Source organism: Phyllobates terribilis, unplaced genomic scaffold (genome assembly GCF_046119375.1).
Source record: "Phyllobates terribilis strain yellow unplaced genomic scaffold, ASM4611937v1 Scaffold_55__1_contigs__length_8800988, whole genome shotgun sequence".
In the NCBI taxonomy this organism is placed as follows: Eukaryota; Metazoa; Chordata; class Amphibia; order Anura; family Dendrobatidae; genus Phyllobates; species Phyllobates terribilis.
The window spans coordinates 8,061,544-8,081,847 of record NW_027362815.1 but is presented as its reverse complement, the minus strand read 5'-3'; positions in this window follow the sequence as shown (position 1 = coordinate 8,081,847).

The window sequence follows — 20,304 nt, the reverse complement described above, 5'->3', positions numbered from 1 at the left end:
CATGTCACGTACGCCAGTGATGGTGGGGCGGTAGCGATGCTGGCTTATTGGTGCATGAGGGGAGGTGTCGAGGGGCTGTGGTGTACTGGTGCTCTCCGCAGGCTCTTCTCCTTTCTGGCCCCCAGCTCCGGCCTCCATTTCAGATTCCTCTCTGGCTTCCAGCACCTCCGGGCTACAGGTATTTCCCTTTTTGGTCCAGTCAGATCTGTAAGGTCAGGGATGACAGAGAAAAAAGCATTTTTAATATGCAAAATAATAATCAAACCATTACAACAAATAAAACTGAAAAAGATAGCCACTTACGGGTGAAAATCTAGGACTAGGGTCAAAAACTGGAGCCGGTCATAATATAGGTATGGCCTTTCTTTTTAAGAGCCACATCACCACTCTTCCTACCCTGTTGTCGCTCGCGGCGGCACTGGTCCCGGCAACTGCTCCATAATCTTGTCACTACACCCACTGGAAAGAAAAGTGGAAGAGATTATATACAATTTTTATAGGTAAAGGATGCTGTATGTAATAACATGTATAGTGTGTATTCTAATATCACTGCTAGCAGGGGCTGGCTGGCAAATTTTAGCCTGGGGGCAAGCACACAGCAGTGGTCCATGAGTAGCGGCCCATCCTTAAAGGTCGTTTTCTCAAAAACAATAGTATATTTTAATCAATAGATCTTGGAGTAATAATAATTTCCACAATTGGATGTGATATAATAATGATCCTGTGCTGAGATAATCTTATAAATGTGCCCCTGCTGTGTACTGTGTAATGGCTGTGTCTGACCGTGCAGGAACATGGTCTGATCATACCACATCTCCTGGGCAGGGGGGAGAAAAAGAGGATACAGGCAGGATAGCAGGGGATCACAGAGGATTCTTTTTGTGAGTAAAACATTTCATTGCCTGTTTTTAAACAATATTTTAGCTCAAAGAAAGACTCAGCTGTGATCCCCTGCTGTAATGTATATATACTCTCTTTATATATAGATGATTAGCGTGCACACAGTCTGTAGGTCAAGGTGCAGGTACACGGGATGTGGAATCCCCAGAATCGGCGGAGATTAAATCACCGCACATTCTAGTTTCATGATGCAAACTAAAGTCTATTTGAAGACACATTTAAGGTGCAGGGAATAATGCAACAGTAAATGAACGTTTTGACCCATCGTTTGCATCTTGAAACTAGAGTGTGCAGTGATTTAATCGATGCTATATACTCTTTTGCTTCCCCCCCTGCCCAGTAGCTGTGGTATGATCAGACCATGTTCCTGCACAGTCAGACACAGCCATTACACAGTACACAGCAGGGGCACATTTATAACATTATCTCAGCACAGGGACATTTTATTTAAACACATCCAATTGTGGAAGTTATTATTATTCCAAGATCTATTGATTAAAATATACTTTTGTTCGCAGAAAACCCCTTCAACATGTTTATTACCAGCTGCTTCATAGGCTATATTCACACAAACGTATTGTCTAAGTGCTGCCCGTGGAGAAAAATGACAGCACTTTGTCCAGTTCAGGTGAGCATTTAAAACTGGTAATACATAAGCATAATATGTACAATGTCTGACCACTACAACACGGATTTAGGTTGCTAGAGGTGTAATGCAAGTAATCCAAGGTACGCTGTGCTTTTCTACACTCCTAAACAGAGTAAGGCTAAGTGCCCACAATGCAGAAATGCTGAGAATTTTTCCAGAGCGTTTCTGCATCTCCCTGGCAGAAAAAACGCATGCGGATTCTATGAGTTTTCCTGCCAGGGACAAGCAGAAGTGAAGCGTTCTTCACATGCATTTCCGCATGCGGGTTGTCAAGAGCTTTGCAAGAGATTTTAGCATCACTTGGAAAGTGCTTGACAACTTGGTCACACTATATAAATCCATGCAACCGGTATGGATTTATATAGTGTGACCGTAAAAGAATGGTAAAAAATAAATATTATACTTACCTTCTGACGGCCCCTGCTCTCCTTATCCGATGCGTCCGGTCTTCCCGATGTCTTGCGGTTGTGTAAAAGGACCTGCCATTACGTCATTTAGTCATGTGACGGGTCAAGCGACCGCCGACGTCAGCAGTCACGTGACCTGTCACATGACTAAATGACGTCATGGCAGGTCCTTTTAGACCATCATCAGCTGCCAGGAAGCCAGGACGCATCGCTATGGAGACCGGGGGCCATCAGAAGGTAAGTATAATGTATATTTTTTATTTTAATTCTTTTTTTTTACAGGTACTATGGTACCCGGGTCTGGAGGAGAGTCTCTTCTTCTCCAAATCCGGGTACCATCCACACATTGAATCGCTAAATATCCGCATGTGCACATGTAGTCATGCGGATATTATGCAATTCAATGCAAGTCAATGGCAGCAAAAACGCTGCGATTACACAAAATAATTGGTAGCGCGGCGTATTTTTCCGCATTGATAATCCACAGCGGAAATTTCCGCAGCATGTGCACAGCAGATGCGGATTATCATTGGGGAACATAGCAGACCTTCTACCAAGCGTTTTTTAAGCGTTTCTGCAGCGGAATTGCCGTTGCGGAAACGCTTAAAAAACACATAGTGGGCACACAGCCTAAAGGTGGCCACACATAAGCACAGGTCTGCCAGATAGATACCTAGGAATTATTATTTTGTGTATTATTTCCTACATACTTGATCGAGCAAGTCATCAATGTAAAAGTCAACTCCACATTATAGTATATGATGTACGAGTCACTAATTATCATGTGTGTCCCATCTGTTGTCTGTGCACACAGTGAACATATTATACCACATACAATACAATATACATAGGAGAATATATGACTGATATATAGAGATGAGCAACTTCATTTGCAGGACCCTGATCCAATGGTCAGATGAATATTCAGTGGCTGCTGGATAGGAGCCCTGACAGCCTCCTACCTGACACCATTCTCTTTCTCTGCCTTTGATTTGTAGCCAGGCACAAGGTCATGTATGTGTCACGCCAAAAAGATGACATCATGCAAAGACTATAATCAAAAGAGGAGTCAGAGATGCCGGCAGGCGGGAGGAGGCTCGCGGGGCTCTGGTCTGGTGGCCACAGACTACTGACGGGACTGTTTGACCAGTGTCCTGCGAATCAATTCGCTCATCTGTACTGGAATAAGATATATTATGACTACATACATCAGATATTACATACAGAATAGCATGTGACAGTTATATACCACACTATGAGCACAGACATCAGATATTACACCAGTGACATATTATCCTCTGTATAACATTGGATGCCTGTATCAAAGTCCATCACATCCAGTATACAGCATAATATGTGATGGTAAGCGATATACTGGGATACAGACATCACATATTCATACCTCTCAACTCTTGAAGAACAGAAAGGGGGACAGAAAGAGGCTATGCGTGGAAAATTTTGGCCTCGCCCCTGGTCAAACCCCAATCCACGCCCATTTACCATTATCTTTCTCGCCCGGCAGGAGGAGTTGTCAGAGGGGCGCTGGTAGTGAGGGAAATTCAGCAGACGGCAGAGACTGCAAGGCCCAGACCCAAATCCAGGACTGTCCACTGTTTCCAGGGCAGTTGGGACTAGAGATGAGCAGATGGATTCCGGGGCCTCCAGTCGGGCGTCCAGGTCAGTGCTACCCGGCGGCTGGACTGGAGGCCATGAGTCTCTTATCTTCCGGGCAGTGCGGCCTCATCTGTGAGTCCTGCTCATCTCTTGTTGGGACCTGAGGGTTATTTTTTGTTCCCTCATTCACAGTCGGAGCCGCCAGAACTTTCTCATCTTTATGTAGATTCATTATACGACATCTGGCTTTCTTGTGGTGGCTCTTACTGTATATTGGGGGCTATGCGAGGGCTCATACTGTAGGTAGGGGTGGTGTGTGCTAATACTGTATGTACGGGGTTGTGTGGGGGCTCATACTGTATATAGGGGGATGTCAGCATACTTAAATCTGCTCAATATTAAGTGATAATATAAATATACAAAAAAATATAATTAATATGTTAATATTAATATTGAGCTGAATTAATTTGAACCTATTGGTTTGGACTCCACAACAGTCACGGTCTCTCATGTGGCCCCTTGGGAAAATTAATCTCCCACCCCTGCCTATTTCAAAGCACTATGTTAAAAATCACACAGACATCATACACACAGCGGGCACAACCATCACACAGACATCATACACACAGCGGGCACAACCATCACACAGACATCATACACACAGCGGGCACAACCATCACACGGACATCATACACACAGCGGGCACAACCATCACACGGACATCATACACACAGCGGGCACAACCATCACACGGACATCATACACACAGCGGGCACAACCATCACACAGACATCATACACACAGCGGGCACAACCATCACAAGGACATCATACACACAGCGGGCACAACCATCACAAGGACATCATACACACAGCGGGCACAACCATCACACAGACATCATACACACAGCGGGCACAACCATCACACACACATCATACACACAGCGGGCACAACCATCACACGGACATCATACACACAGCGGGCACAACCATCACACAGACATCATACACACAGCGGGCACAACCATCACACAGACATCATACACACAGCATGCACAACCATCACACGGACATCATACACACAGCGGGCACAACCATCACACAGACATCATACACACAGCGGGCACAACCATCACACAGACATCATACACACAGCGGGCACAACCATCACACGGACATCATACACACAGCGGGCACAACCATCACACGGACATCATACACACAGCGGGCACAACCATCACACAGACATCATACACACAGCATGCACAACCATCACACGGACATCATACACACGGCGGGCACAACCATCACACGGACATCATACACACAGCGGGCACAACCTTCACACAGACATCATACACACAGCGGGCACAATCATCACACAGACATCACACACACAGCGGGCACAACCATCACACAGACATCATACACACAGCGGGCACAACCATCACACAGACATCATACACACAGCGGGCACAACCATCACACAGACATCATACACACAGCGAGAACAACCATCACACGGACATCATACACACAGCGAGAACAACCATCACACAGACATCATACACACAGCATGCACAACCATCACACGGACATCATACACACAGCGGGCACAACCATCACACAGACATCATACACACAGCGGGCACAACCATCACACAGACATCATACACACAGCGGGCACAACCATCACACGGACATCATACACACAGCGGGCACAACCATCACACGGACATCATACACACAGCGGGCACAACCATCACACAGACATCATACACACAGCATGCACAACCATCACACGGACATCATACACACGGCGGGCACAACCATCACACGGACATCATACACACAGCGGGCACAACCTTCACACAGACATCACACACACAGCGGGCACAATCATCACACAGACATCACACACACAGCGGGCACAACCATCACACAGACATCATACACACAGCGGGCACAACCATCACACAGACATCATACACACAGCGGGCACAACCATCACACAGACATCATACACACAGCGGGCACAACCATCACACGGACATCATACACACAGCGGGCACAACATGACATGTATATATTCCCTTCTTCTCCATCATGTCTCCAGTGGCAGTGGTGGGGCCTGGTGTTTGCAATCAGCAGCAGAGTATGGGCTGTACGCAGGAGAGCTGTCAGCCCTGCAGTGTCCCTAAATCCCCTTCCCATCCCCCCTAGTCCCGACTGCAGAGCTGCTGGTGACATTGCATGAGCCCCCTCCCATCCTGTAATAACAGCAGCCACAGATGGGAGAGGCTGCGGGTCTCCCCCTCACCTCAGGACCGCACCTTGTTGTCATGTCCTCCGCAGACTTGGCCCCGCCCCCTGACCCCTCACCTCCTCATGCTGTGCGGTCTCTGCACAGTAGAATTCCTCTGCCCTGATGCCGGGGAGGAGCAGAGAGCGGGAGGCGGAGCTACAAGGGGTCACACACAGCATGGAAAGCCTGCGTGTCTGGAGGAAAAGCCCAGTGCCCAGCAGCGCCCCTGCCGGGAGAAGAGCTGAGCCGGGCCGGGACTGAGCCCTCAAATCGGGACAGGCCCAGGGAATAGGGGAGGCTTGTTAGCTCTGGATATTATACCCGCCTCCTATTATCCTGTATATAATATGGGATGTCTGGGCCTATAGTATATATATTATACCACCTACAGGCTAATATGTAACTAGTGCACATTACACCTTGAGTACAGCCATTAGATATTACACCAGTCACTTCTTCTCCTCTGCAGCATCTGATGTCTGTGCACAGTATATGACATCCAGTATACAGGATAATATGTGATGGGATATATGACATACTGCTATACAGACATCAGATGCTATATACTGGATAATAAATGATGGTATATATCAGGGGTGGGCAATTCATTTTCCAGAGGGGCCACATGAGAGAACGTAACTGTTGTGGGGGCCTGAACCAATAGGCTGAAAGGCTGAAATTAGTTCTGCTCAATATTAATATTAACTAAAATTAATATAAAATAATATTTATATCACTTAATATTGAGCAGAATTAAGTATGCCAACATCCCCCTATATACCGTATGAGCCCACACACAGCCCCCCTATATACCATATGAGCACACACACAGCCCCCTGTATACAGTATGAGCCCCCACACAGCTCCCCTATATACCATATGAGCACACACACAGCCCCCTGTATACAGTATGAGCCCACACACATCCCCCTATATACCATATGAGCACACACACAGCCCCCTGTATACAGTATGAGCCCCCACACAGCTCCCCTATATACCATATGAGCACACACACAGCCCCCTGTATACAGTATGAGCCCCCACACAGCCCCCCTATATACCATATGAGCACACACACAGCCCCCTGTATACAGTATGAGCCCACACACATCCCCCTATATACCATATGAGCACACACACAGCCCCCTGTATACAGTATGAGCCCCCACACAGCCCCCCTATATACCATATGAGCACACACACAGCCCCCTGTATATAGTATGAGCCCCCACACAGCTCCCCATTTATTTATTTATTTTACTAACCATATTTTGCAGATTATAAAATGCACCGTATCATAAGACGCACCCCAAATTTTGGTGAGAAAAATAGGAAAAAAATGTTTTTAATAAAATGGTGGTGCTTCTTATAGTCTGCTTTTACGGTAGATTACCCAGGGAAGGGGGCTGCTGTGGTGGAGCAGAGTCGCTGCTCCAGGAAGCTGGCAGCGGCAGGAGTGGGGTGATGCTGTGGACCCCAGGCTGGGAGGGGGATGTTCGACGATGAGCCGGGCTCCGTGCTTTCACAAAATGCCGGCGGATCCCCTGTACTTCCCGTGGTTTTCAATGCTGTAGACTTAGGGAAAATGGCCACCGGAGGCGGCACATGCTTAGGTTGAGACCTCGGGAGACAAGATCTCGGTGTCACGATCTCAATCCGCACATGCGCCGCCTCTGGTGGCCTTTTTTCCCCAAGTTCACCGCATTGAAAACCATGGAAAGTGCGGGGGCTCCTCCGACATTTTGTGAAAGCACAGAGCCCGTCGCACAGCCAGACACCCACCTTCCCAGCCTGGGGCCCGCAGCATCGCCTCATTCCTGCCGTCACCAGCTTCCTGCAGCAGCGACCCTAAAATGCCGCTCCCAAATGCCCCGGTAAACTACATTCAGATTATAAGACGTACCCCCATTTTCCCAAAAATTTTTGGAGGAGAAAAGTGCGTACTATAATCTGAAAAGTACAGTATATAGTGCTATTAATTCCACAGCAGATTACAGACATTATTCCTACATACAGTATGCACCCCACATAGCCCCTATATACAGTGTAAGCCACCACATAGCCCTTATATACAGTGTGAGCCCTCATATTCCATCCTATATACAGTATTAGCCACCACATAGCCCCCTATATACCGTATGAGACCCACATAGCCTCCTATACATATTATGAGCCGCCACATAGCCTCCTTTGTACAGTATGAGCCCGCATATAGCCTCCTATATATAGTATGAGCCCCCTATGTACAGTATGAGTCCTCACATAGCCTCCTTTATACAGTATGAGCCCCCACATAGCCTTCTACTGTATACATATTATTAGCCGCCACATAGCCTCCTATGTACAGTATGAGTCCCACATAGCCTCCTTTATACAATGTGAGTCCCCACATAGCCTCTCTATATATTGTCAGACCCCACGTGGCCTCTTATATACATTATGAGATCCACATAGCTTCCTATATACAGTGTGAGCCCCCACATAGTCTCTCTATATACAATATGAGCCCTCAAATAGCCTCCTATATACAGTATGATTCCCTCATAGCCTTCTATATACAGTGTAAGGCCCCACATAACCTCTTATATACAGTGTGAGGCCTCACATAGCCTCCAATATACAATGTGAGCCCTCACATAGCCTCCTATATACTATATGAGCCCTCACATAGCCTCCTATATACTATATGAGCCCTCACATAGCCTCCTATATACTATATGAGCCCTCACATAGCCTCCTATATACTATATGAGCCCTCACATAGCCTCCTATATACTATATGAGCCCTCACATAGCCTCCTATATACTATATGAGCCCTCACATAGCCTCCTATATACAGTATGAGTCCTCACATATCCCCCTATATGCAGGCACACATTCCATGCACATCCGAAAAAAAAAAAGAAGACATACCTCGCTCTCATTCCCCCGCGGTCTGTTCTTTTCTCCGGTGCACTGACTCTCCACACAGCAGATGTGATGTCGTGATGTCATCATGTTGGCTGTGTCAGTCGCAAAAGCTGATCTGTGGAAGTAAGAGCCAGTGGCTCCGTCTTCCACCAATGTATTCACCACACTGCAGATAGCAGTGATATTGGGATAGGGGAGAGTATGGTGTGGTCCGTGCACCACAGTTTTCAGCCCTTCGGCTGTCTCAGTCCGCGGGCTGAACTTTGTAGTTACAGTATTATATATACCAGACATGGGTAGAGTTCAGATATACTATACACACATTACCTGTACATAACATCTGTTCACACAGTATACCACATGCATACAATATATATTAGAATACATGACTAGTATATAATATACTGTCACTATAGACATCTGATGTTGTATAGTAATGTGTATTTTTTTAAAACATCTGATGTGTGTATCACAGTAGATGATAGGCTAATCTGTATACTAGATGTGGTATATTATGTACAGGGATATACACTGCACTGCAGCCTTGCAGCGCTGGGGTCCTGGGTTCAAATCCCACCAAGGACAACATCTGCAAGGAGTTTGCATGTTCTCCCCGTGTTTGCGTGGGTTTCCTCCGGGTTCTCCAGTTTCCTCCCACACTCCAAAGACATACTGATAGGGAATCTAGATTGTGAGCCCCGATGGGGACAGCGACGATAATGTATGTAAAGCGCTGCGGAATATGTTAGCGCTATATAAAAATAAAGATTATTATTACTGAACACACCTGTACCTGCCTACAGGACCTCACATATTATATATGGGGCCATATAGTAGAATATGACGTGCTGTAGGTTCAGCTGTAATCAGTCGGTGCAGGGTCTCGTATTGTGATGTCTGTGGTCTCTGCTGGGACTAAGTGTGATTTATTGCACCAGACTGAACTTTTTGCACTGACAGGAGGACCCTAATCTGCATGAAAGTTCAGCCTCCTGCAATAACTCACACGGAGCCCCAGCAGCTGGCCCTCTGATTGGACAATATAGAATCCTGGGTGAATTTATGAGAAGGTGAGCACAGTCCCGCTTCCCCCTCACTGCAGACCTCCTGACCTCATACTGACTGAGACCACTGAAGTCTCCGATCCACAGGCTCCTGTCCGGCTGACTGAATCAGTTCCAGCTGCGCTGTGTGACGTCACTTCAGCAGACTCAGCCACACAGCGTGCAGGGGGTGTATCTGCATCTCTGCCATGTGGCCGGGTTGGCAGCTGAACATAGTCATTTGGTAAATTCTAAAAAGTTCATTTTTTTTCTCACTAAAGTGCACTCTGCACCCCATCTTGACTGAAATAAACAGAAATGTAGAAATTTTTGCAAACTTATTAAAAAAGAAAAACTGAAATATCACATGGTCATAAGTATTCTGACCCTTTGCTCAGACACTCATATTTAAGTCACATGCTGTCCATTTCCTTGTGATCTTCCTTGAGATGGCTCTACTCTTTAATTGGAGTCCAGCTGTGTTTAATTAAACTGGTAGGACTTGATTTGGAAAGGCACACACCTGTCTATATAAGACCTCACAGCTCACAGTGCATGTCAGTCCAAATGAGAATCATGAACTCGAAGGAACTGCCCAAGGAGCTCAGAGACAGAATTGTGGCAAGGCATAGATCTGGCCAAGGTTACAAAAGAAGTTCTGCATTACTCATGGTTCCTAAGAGCACAGTGGGCTCCATAATCCTTAAATGGAAGAAGTTTGGGACCACCAGAAGTCTTCCTAGACCTGGCCGTCCAGCCAAACTGAGCAATCGTGGGAGAAAAGCCTTGGTGAGAGAGGTAAAGAAGAACCCCAAGATCACTGTGGCTGAGCTCCAGAGATGCAGCAGGGACATGAGATAAAGTTGCACAAAGTCAACTATCACTGCAGTCCTCCACCAATAGGGCCTTTATGGCAGAGTGGCCCGACAGAAGCTTCTCCTCAGTGCAAGACATATAAAAGCCCACATAGAGTTTGCTCAAAAACACATGAAGGACTCCAAGACTATGAGAAAAATAAGATTCTCTGGTCTGATGAGACGAAGATAGAACTTTTTGGTGATAATTCTAAGCTGTATGTGTGGAGAAAACCAGGCACTGTTCATCACCTGCCCAATACAATCCCAACAGTGAAACATGGTGGTGGCAGCATCATACTATGGGGGTGTTTTTCAGCTGCAGGGAAAGGACGATGGTTGCAATTGAAGGAAACATGAATGCGGCCAAGTACAGAGATATCCTGGATGAAAATCTCTTCCAGAGTGCTCTGGACCTCAAACTTGGCCGAATGTTCACCTTCCAAGAAGACAATGACCCTAAGCACTAAGCTAAAATAACAAAGGAGTGGCTTCAGAACAACTCTGTGACCATTCTTGACTGGCCCAGCCAGAGCCCTGACCTAAACCCAATTGAGCATCTCTGGAGAGACCTGCAAATGGCTGTCCACCAATGTTCGGCATCCAACCTGATGGAACTGGAGAGGATCAGCAAGGAAGAATGGCAGAGGATCCCCAAATCCAGGTGTGAAAAACTTGTTGCATCATTCCCAAGAAGACTCATGGCTGTACTAGCTCAAAAGGGTGCTTTTACTCAATACTGAGCAAAGGGTCTGAATACTTATGCCCATGTGATATTTCAGTTTTTCTTTATTAATAAATTTGCAAAGATTTCTACATTTCTGTTTTTTTTCAGTCAAGATGGGGTGCAGAGTGAACTTTAATGAGAAAAAAAATGAACTTTTTAGAATTTACCAAATGGCTGAAATGAAGCAAAGAGTGAAAAATGTAAAGGGGTCGGAATACTTTCCTTACCCACTGTATATGATTTTCACAATAATCTTGGGGAAATTAAATTTATTAGAAAGATTTTGAGAAAGGGGGACTTCAAATACATAAGTAGGGCCATAGCAGTGATGACTTAGCCCAGGAACTTAGGACCTTATATTGTCTATTCATATATAGTTTAGTCTACATTTTGGCGTTGTTTTACATCCATACAAATTTAGGTGTTTATTTTTGAAAAAATGGGATGGGGTCCATTTAATTTTCTTAACAGCTGAGGGAAAGCAGTGGGCAATCTGGGAAGGGGCCGCTATTCATGGATCTTCCCAGCTTATTAATAACAGCTCACAGCTGTCTGCTTAGCCTTTAATGGTATTAAAAAGGGGGTATCCCCCAAAAAATTATGTGGTGTCCCACCTAGTTTTAATAACCAGCAAAGGTTAAACAGACACCTGCAGGCTGATAATAAAAGGCTGGGAAGGGACCATGGATATTGGCCTCCTCCCTGACTAATAACATGAGCCCTCAGCCACCCCAGAAATTCTGGTGCTTATTCTCGGCTCTTCCCACTTGCCCTGGTGCATTGGCAAGTGGGGTAATGGTTTTGGGGTTGATGTCAGCTGTTTGATGTTTGCTGACATCAAGCCCAGGGGTTAGTAATGGAGAGGCGTGAATAAGACATCCTGATTACTAACACCATTAGTTCAAGTGAAAAAACTCACACAGAGCAAAGACCTTTGTTTGAACAAAACACTCAATGACCCTCTTTTACACATTTCTTAAGATCCACATAAAAATAAAAAAACAAAGTAATCCTCACCTGTCCGCAGATAATCCATACTGATGATGTCGAACAATGATCCCCAGATCTGCTACATCCGATTGGTGTGTTGAGCGGTTGCATGAGTATGTAACTGCTCAGCACGCCAGCTGGAACTCACTGACAGTAGCCTGAGGACGTTCCTGCAGTGACGAGCGATGCCGTCAATAAGGTTGCAACTTGAAAACACTTTGCTATTTTCTTATAGCCTACTCTTGCTTTGTGGGCCTCCACCATTTTCATTTTCAGAGTGCTAGGCAGCTGCTTAGAAGAACCCATGGCTGCTGTTTTTTGGCACAAGGTTAGAGGAGGCTGGGTTTTTATAAAGTTGGGAAATTTGTATCACCTGGCCTTTCCTAATGATAGTGAACAAGCCATAACCTTTAGGGTATGTGCAGATGGTCGGTGTTGGCTGCTCTTTGAACGCAGCATACTTTATGCTGCGTCCAAAGCGTTGCACGCAAGTGAATCCGCATGTGTTCAATGAACCATGCGGATTCACCACATCCTATACATTACAGTGATATAATTTCTCTTGCGGAGACTAGGGTCTCTGCAAGAGAAATTGACATGCTGCGGTCTGTGAAGACGCACTGCATGACCGTCTCCACGGGTGAGCTGCAGGAGCACGGAGACGCATAGTGGACATGGGATTTGTATAAATCCCATCCACTATGCTGTAACATCTGGCCGCTGCAGATTGCACGCAGCGCAAGTGTGCTGCATCCAATCCGCAGTGTTTACTGACCATGTGCCCGCACTCTAACAGGCTAATTAAGGTCTGAAACCTTGGTCAAAGTTTTCTGAGCACACAAATCTCCAAGGGTGCCCAAACTTTTGCATCAGCCCATTTTCCTTTGTGTAATTTTTAAAATGTAAAAAATTACAAGATTTTTTCTTGCCTAAAATACAAAGGAAATGTGTCATCTTTAACTTTAGCCCTTTTATAGAGATCATTTCATCTTCAACTTGCTTTACTGTTCACAATAACAATAATTTTTTACCAAGGGGCCTAAACTTTTACATGCCACTGTAAGAGAAACACATCGTTATTTACATTACTCGTAAAACCGCATGGCACTGTACACATAAAGGGATTATTGCCTTCAAGGGTAGGAATGCTGCAGAACAGTCCATCACTCTTACATTCCCTCTTTGGACATGGTCATCCTCGACCATTCTGGAACCTGGAAGACAACACACAGCATATACAGTGGGGGCCCTTGAAAACGCACACTGCAGCCGCAATACTCGCTGCCTCTGTCAGGCCTGAGGCTGTGGTACTAACCGTGGAGGAGTCATTGCTGGACATGAGCTTCCCGCTGAGGGCTGAAATATTGGATGTGACATCTGGTCATCTGGTCAATGACTTTGTGGCACCCCTGAGGGTTCAGTCGCCACAGAGGTACTGCACCTCACCCAGAAGTGTGGCATCTCCTTCTCTCAGGTAAGGCGGAAGTACTGCCGGTGGCACGGTGGTGCAGTGGTTAGCACTGCAGCCTTGCAGCGCTGGGGTCCTGGGTTCAAATCCCACCAAGGACAACATCTGCAAGGAGTTTGTATGTTCTCCCCGTGTTTGCGTGGGTTTCCTCCGGGTTCTCCGGTTTCCTCCCACACTCCAAAGACATACTGATAGGGAATCTAGATTGTGAGCCCCGATGGGGACAGCGACAATAATGTATGTAAAGCGCTGCGGAATAAAGATTATTATTATTAAAGATTATTACTGCCGGGGACCCCAACACCTGCACTCAACACTGCACTACTCCAGGCCGGCTGGAAGGGCATTATGCACTTCTTTTGCTGCCCTGTCCCTGGCTGGAGTGGGGGGAACCAAGGAGAGGGGGAACCAGTAGTGGGTGTGGGTGGAGGACGTAGGACAGGGGAGCGCTTAGAGAATAGATATAAAAAAGGAAGCCATCTTAGTTGGAGCAGTGCAGTTCAGCCAGTGAGTAGCAAGGAGAGGAGGGGAGCAGAGTCTCTTCAGGAACTCTGCTCCATTGTGGGCCTAGTGAGAGAGGCCCAGGAGAGGAGTGGGAGCAAGGGAGGAATGCTCCGGGAACAGAAGGGATCCCAGGGGGTACAGTGAGTGCAGGACGGCACCTATACGCCCGAATCTGCCAAGAATCAGAGGGATCAGGCCGCAGGAAGGGAACTGGTCCCTGGACCAGCCGTGTTACTCCAGGTCTCGGCTGGAAAAACCGGAGGCTTCTGCACTTCCATGGTGCAGTTGCCACAGCCTCACCCTGCCGTGAAGGGCATCAAGTAGGTCCGGGAACTCCAGGTTGCCCAGAAGGGACTTCAGAGCACCCGATCGGGACTGTGTGTGGGGAGCGCAGGGCAGGAGTGAGAAGACCCAGCGCGTGAAGTCAGTCAAGGAAGGAACATAAGAAAGGGGGTCCCGTTAAGTGCTTCTAATCTACCTGAAGGAGTGCTGAGCCCCTGCCTGGCAAACGCAGTGCGAAGCGGGAGTCTGACACCTGGACAGTGTACCTGAGGAACCTTAAAAGAACTGTTAGTAAACTCGGATTACTGCACTCCACTGTCTCTGTCAGTTATTTCCATCATGCTACCGTGCCTGCACTACAATGCCCAGCATTACCATCTGCAACTACCCTGCCCCGGGGGCCCGCTCCGCCTGTGGGGAGCAGAAACATCCCAGCTGCCATCCCATCACCCCCGGAGGTCTGTAGCAGCGCCGGTATTCATTACCGGGAAACACAGGTGGCGTCACGAGACAAACTGTTAACAAACCCCCTTTTAAAGAGCGACCCCAGAGGATGGGCCCGGGAGCCGACTGCCGTGACATCCTACAAAGAAGGTAAAGGCCCGGGTACCAAGTTTCCCCCTATATCCCCCCTGGGCGGGTCAACTTCACCACCTCCTGGGTGCTCGAGTTGGGCCCTCACCCATTTCTCCCACTCCTTCTTAACCTCAATGACCTTCACCACCCATCTGGCCTTAACGGGGTCCAGAGCTCGTGTCTCTTCCATGTACTGCTGTGGCCAGGGAATGAGGGCTGGTTCCCAGGCTGATAACTCTCCAGGACGCTGAGGTGTACTTACCACCAGAGCTGCCAGCATAGCTTTCAGTCACCCTGCCTGGTCGCAGGATCTTGGTCACGCTGACACTGCTGCCTCCGCCTTGGAATCGGGTTCTGGTTTTGGGGACTGTGGGCGAACCTTTGTCTTGAGGTCAGGCATTGGATCCTGGGCCTTCCCTGGACCTTGGTTGGTGCCTCTACTGATGACAGTTCACCCAGCTGCATCTCTTGCTCCAGCTGCGTCATCTTCCTTTTCCACTTGACCTTTCCGGGCCCACCGCGGAGCACAATGCCGTGGCACCGACCATCACTTTCAATAGGTAAACCGAAGCACTCTATCTTCTCTTGCCACTTTACCTCCTCATCAACAATGGTCCCAGCCCACTCTGCCATGGGTGTGCTCTTACGTTGCTCTGCCCATTCTTGGGGGAGGCCACTTCTGGCTCACCTGCCCGTTTCCTGGGAGTCTCCACCCGTTCTCCCTTGGCTTGCTGCAATGGGCGTGGTTTCTTTTTCTTCCACCGTGCCCTTCTTACGCACACGATGGGACGGGTCCGTCTCACTCTTTCGTGTCACTCACCGACATCTTGCAGTCTCTATCCATTAACCCTATCCTAAAGACTAAACCTATTATTCTCATCTTATCTCCTGTACCGTTGCTAAGCCACTTAACTATATGAACAGTACTTCGCTGTTATAAGTTTTGTCCAAATAGTGTATATACGAGTACTTATATATATCAGTTTATCATAGTGTAAAGCGTTAGAAGTTTCGCACTCCTAATTAGAAGATGTAGTGCATAGAAGGAATATCAATAAGATCCAGAAAGGAAACCTTTGGCACTGTAGATATGACACTTGAGATGCAGAGTAAATTCATTAGTACATTTATTCGCGACCGACATATAGTTTATCATATACTTATCTTTTTTTAAATCTTTAGATATTATTAATAAAGTGTTTAATTGAAAATATAATAAATAAGGTTAATGTCAGATGAAACACATTGATGAAATGATATGTAAAATTAGACTAAGAATGGAGTGGTAATGGTGGACATTAGGACCCTGCGCTCTCATGAGCAGCATAGCTGAGCTCAACGTTCCTTCCAGACACTGGTGGACTAAACGTGCACAGACACCGTATTACGGAGATCTCCCCTCCTTTATCAGTGGCACCAGGAATTTTATGTGACAGTAACTGGAGGTGGCTATGACCACTACGCATGTAGCCTTACAAGGTTGGTTTTATCTCGTCACATCTTGCATTCAGTGACACACTCCTTCCTGCTTTATTGCTGATGTTTAGGAGTACGGGGGCGACTTGCATAGTGACATGCTTCTGTACATGACACGGATGAGATGGTGTTTTGTTCCTACAGATGGCTGTGATCTCACCCGTACTATAGTGATGGAATACATCAGCCGCCCATCAGATGACAGCTGCAGTGATACAGAATGAGGGGATAGCACTTATGTTATCAGACATCAGCCACAACATGTGAGAACCGCTCATATGTTTAAAGGGAACAGACAAGTCCACCATGTACGAGGGTGTGTCTTCAATAACCAATCACAGATCCATGGGCTCCAATCAGAAGGGGTTTTACATCGCAGGCAGTAGTAAAGGGCGCAATGTCCCGCATAGCAGCATTGGTGGTGCCAGACTGCTGTCATTCAGGTGACGCACACTGAAGCCCTGGTTCCTGATCTACAAGCCGCAGGGATATAGCAGAGCACATCCCATTCATAGCATGATGCTATCTGCTGAGGGACAATAGAAGACAACTACAGCACATCTAGCATCTCTGCTCAGCAGCGGGGGTGAGCTCCTGTGTTCTCTCCCTTCTATAGTACTGGTTCAGCACCACAGTGGTTGGCACCTCTCCTCTGGGCACTACAGTCCTAGATTCAGCACCACAACGGTGGGCAGCTCTGATCTGGGCAGTACTGTCTAGATTCAGCACCACAGCAGTGGACAGCTTTTATATGGGAAGAACTGTCTAGATTCAGCACCACAGCAGTGGACGGCTTGTAACCAGGACGTTATAGTAACATTTGCTTCAATACCACAACGTTGGAGGGCAGTGCCATCCAGGTTCAGCACCACGCTAGTGGACAGCTCTGGTGCTTCTGGATACAACAGTTTCAGCACTTCTACCTTGGACAGCTCCAGCATCTTCACCTCTACCTTGAAGGTCCCAGTGCCCGCCAGCCTGTCTATCAGCCGTGCCCGCCTGTCAACTGGCCGTGCTCATCCGCTGTGCCTTTCAGCTTCAGCCATCAGTCCCATGGGAGTCGCCTGCTCTCACAAGGTCGGTCCCAGAGTGGCACCTGGTTCACCTTCCCGGTCCCTCCTTGGTTCACAGAGTCGACTAAGCCGCTGTGTGGCCAGGGTCGGTCCGGGTAGGCACTTAGTTACGCCCCTCTGATCCCTCCTTGCATCACAGCACAGAGGTTCCACCACCCGGATTCGTAACAGAATACATTTTGTTATATAATAATTTTGTGTTCAAAGATCAATACTACCTACAGAAGAAAGAGGTGGCAATGACCGCAGCTTGGGCCCCATCTTACGCCAATCTCTCCTTGGGATTTTGGGAGTGTGAATACATCCGATTCCAGAACATTGAACATACGTCATTGGGATCAGTGATATCTTGGATGAGATTCATAGACGATGTGTTGTTTATTTTGCAGGGCTCCCATGAGGAACTTGAAAAATTCTTAAAATATCTAATTGACAATGCATTGAATATTAAGCTAACCCATGATATTGATCAAAAGAAAATTGATTTTTCGCATTTGGATATTCATGTTGATGACCATGGACAGTTGCATACAAATATTTATCACAAGATTACTAGTGCCAATGCTTTCTTGCATGCCAAATCAGTCATCTGGCACATGTAATACAGGCAATGCCGTCCGGACAATTTATTAGGGCACATCGTATTTGTGACCAAAACAAAGCTTTTGAAGAATAGGCATGTGATATGACCAGTAGATACTTACAACGTGGTACAAAATGGAAATTATTCAACAGGCCTACTATCGGGCCAAACACGCCAATAGACAATATCTTCTCATTACTAAAAAGAAAAAGGAATCTGATGGGCATGTTCAATTCATCACGAATTATCATTCGAGGTGGAAGGAAATTAGTAATATCATCTCCAAATTTTGGCTAATTCTCCAACAGGATCAGACAATACTTCCTTTTCTATCAAATCGTCCATTGATTATGGCTAAACGTAATAAGACACTACGTGATATACTAGTACATAGTCATCATGTACCTGATACATCTTCATATACACTGCTCAAATAAATAAAGGGAACGCTCAAATAACACATCCTAGATCTGAATGAATGAAATATTCTCATTGAATACTTTGTTCTATACAAAGTTGAATGTGCTGATGACAAAATCACACAAACATCATTAACCCCTTAATAACATCTGACGTACTAATACGCGTCTGTGCCCTGGGACTTAAGAGCCAGACCCGTATTAGTACGTCATCGTGATCGCGCGCGCACACAGGCTGTGCGGGCGCGATCGCCGCCGGGTGTCAGCTGATTGTCACAGCTGACACCCGGTACTATGTGCAGGGAGCGGTCCTGCACCGCTCCCAGCACATTAACCCCCGCGATGCTGCGATCGAAGTCGATCGCGGCATTGCGGGGGCAAGGGGAGGTGATCGGCGATACTCACCTCCTCTTCCGGCTTCCAGCGCAGTCTGCAAAGGCTTCCCGGGTGTTGCCATGACGACCCGATGTCGTCATGACAACATCCGGGTCACCAGAGAGCAGGAAGATTGCTTGGACATGCGCAGTGCATCTCCAAGCAATCTTCACACTGTGCACTTCTGACAGCCTTCATGGCATAGGGATGGTGCTCCATTCCTGTGCCATGCAGGCGATCAGAAAAAAAAAAGTGAAAGTCCCAGAGTGGGACAAAGTAATAAAGTGTATAAACTGTGTGAAAGTGGAAAAAAAAAATGTGCAAAAATATTATAAAAAAATAAAAAAAATAATACACCAAAAATAAAAATATAATGTACCCATCAATAAATATTATTATAAAAAAAATAAAAAAAAAACAATAAAAGTACACATATTTGGTATCGCCGCGTCCGGAAAAACCTGACCTATAAAACTGTCCCACTAGTTAACCCCTTCAGTGAACACGGTAAAAAACAAAAAACAAAAACGAAGCAAAAAACAATGCTTTATCACCATACCGCCAAATAAAAAGTGGAATAACACGCGATCAAAAAGACGCATATAAATAAAAATGATACCTCTGAAAACGTCATCTCGTCCCGCAAAAAACTAGCCACCATACAGCTCCATCAGCCGAAAAATAAAAAAGTTATAGCTCTCAGAATAAAGCGATACTAAAAAATATTTTTTTCTATAAAATAGCTTTTATTGTGTATAAGCGCCAAAACATAGAAAAATGATACAAATGTGGTACCGCTGTAAACGTACTGACCCGAAGAATAAAGCTGCCTTATCGATTTTACCACACGCGGAACAGAATAAAAAAAAAAAAAAAAAAAAACAATTCCTGAATTGTTGGTTTTTGTTTATTCTGCCTCCCAAAAATCGGAATAGAAAGCGATCAAAAAATGTCACGTGCCTGAAAATGGCACCAATAACAACGTCAAGTCATCCCGCAAAAAACGAGCCGTCACATGACTGTCTGCCAAAATCTGGAAAAATTATAGCTCTCAAAATATGGCGATGCAAAAACTAGATTTTACAAAAAATGCGTCTTTTAGTGTGTGACAGCTGTCAGTCATAAAAACCCCATATGATTCTGGCA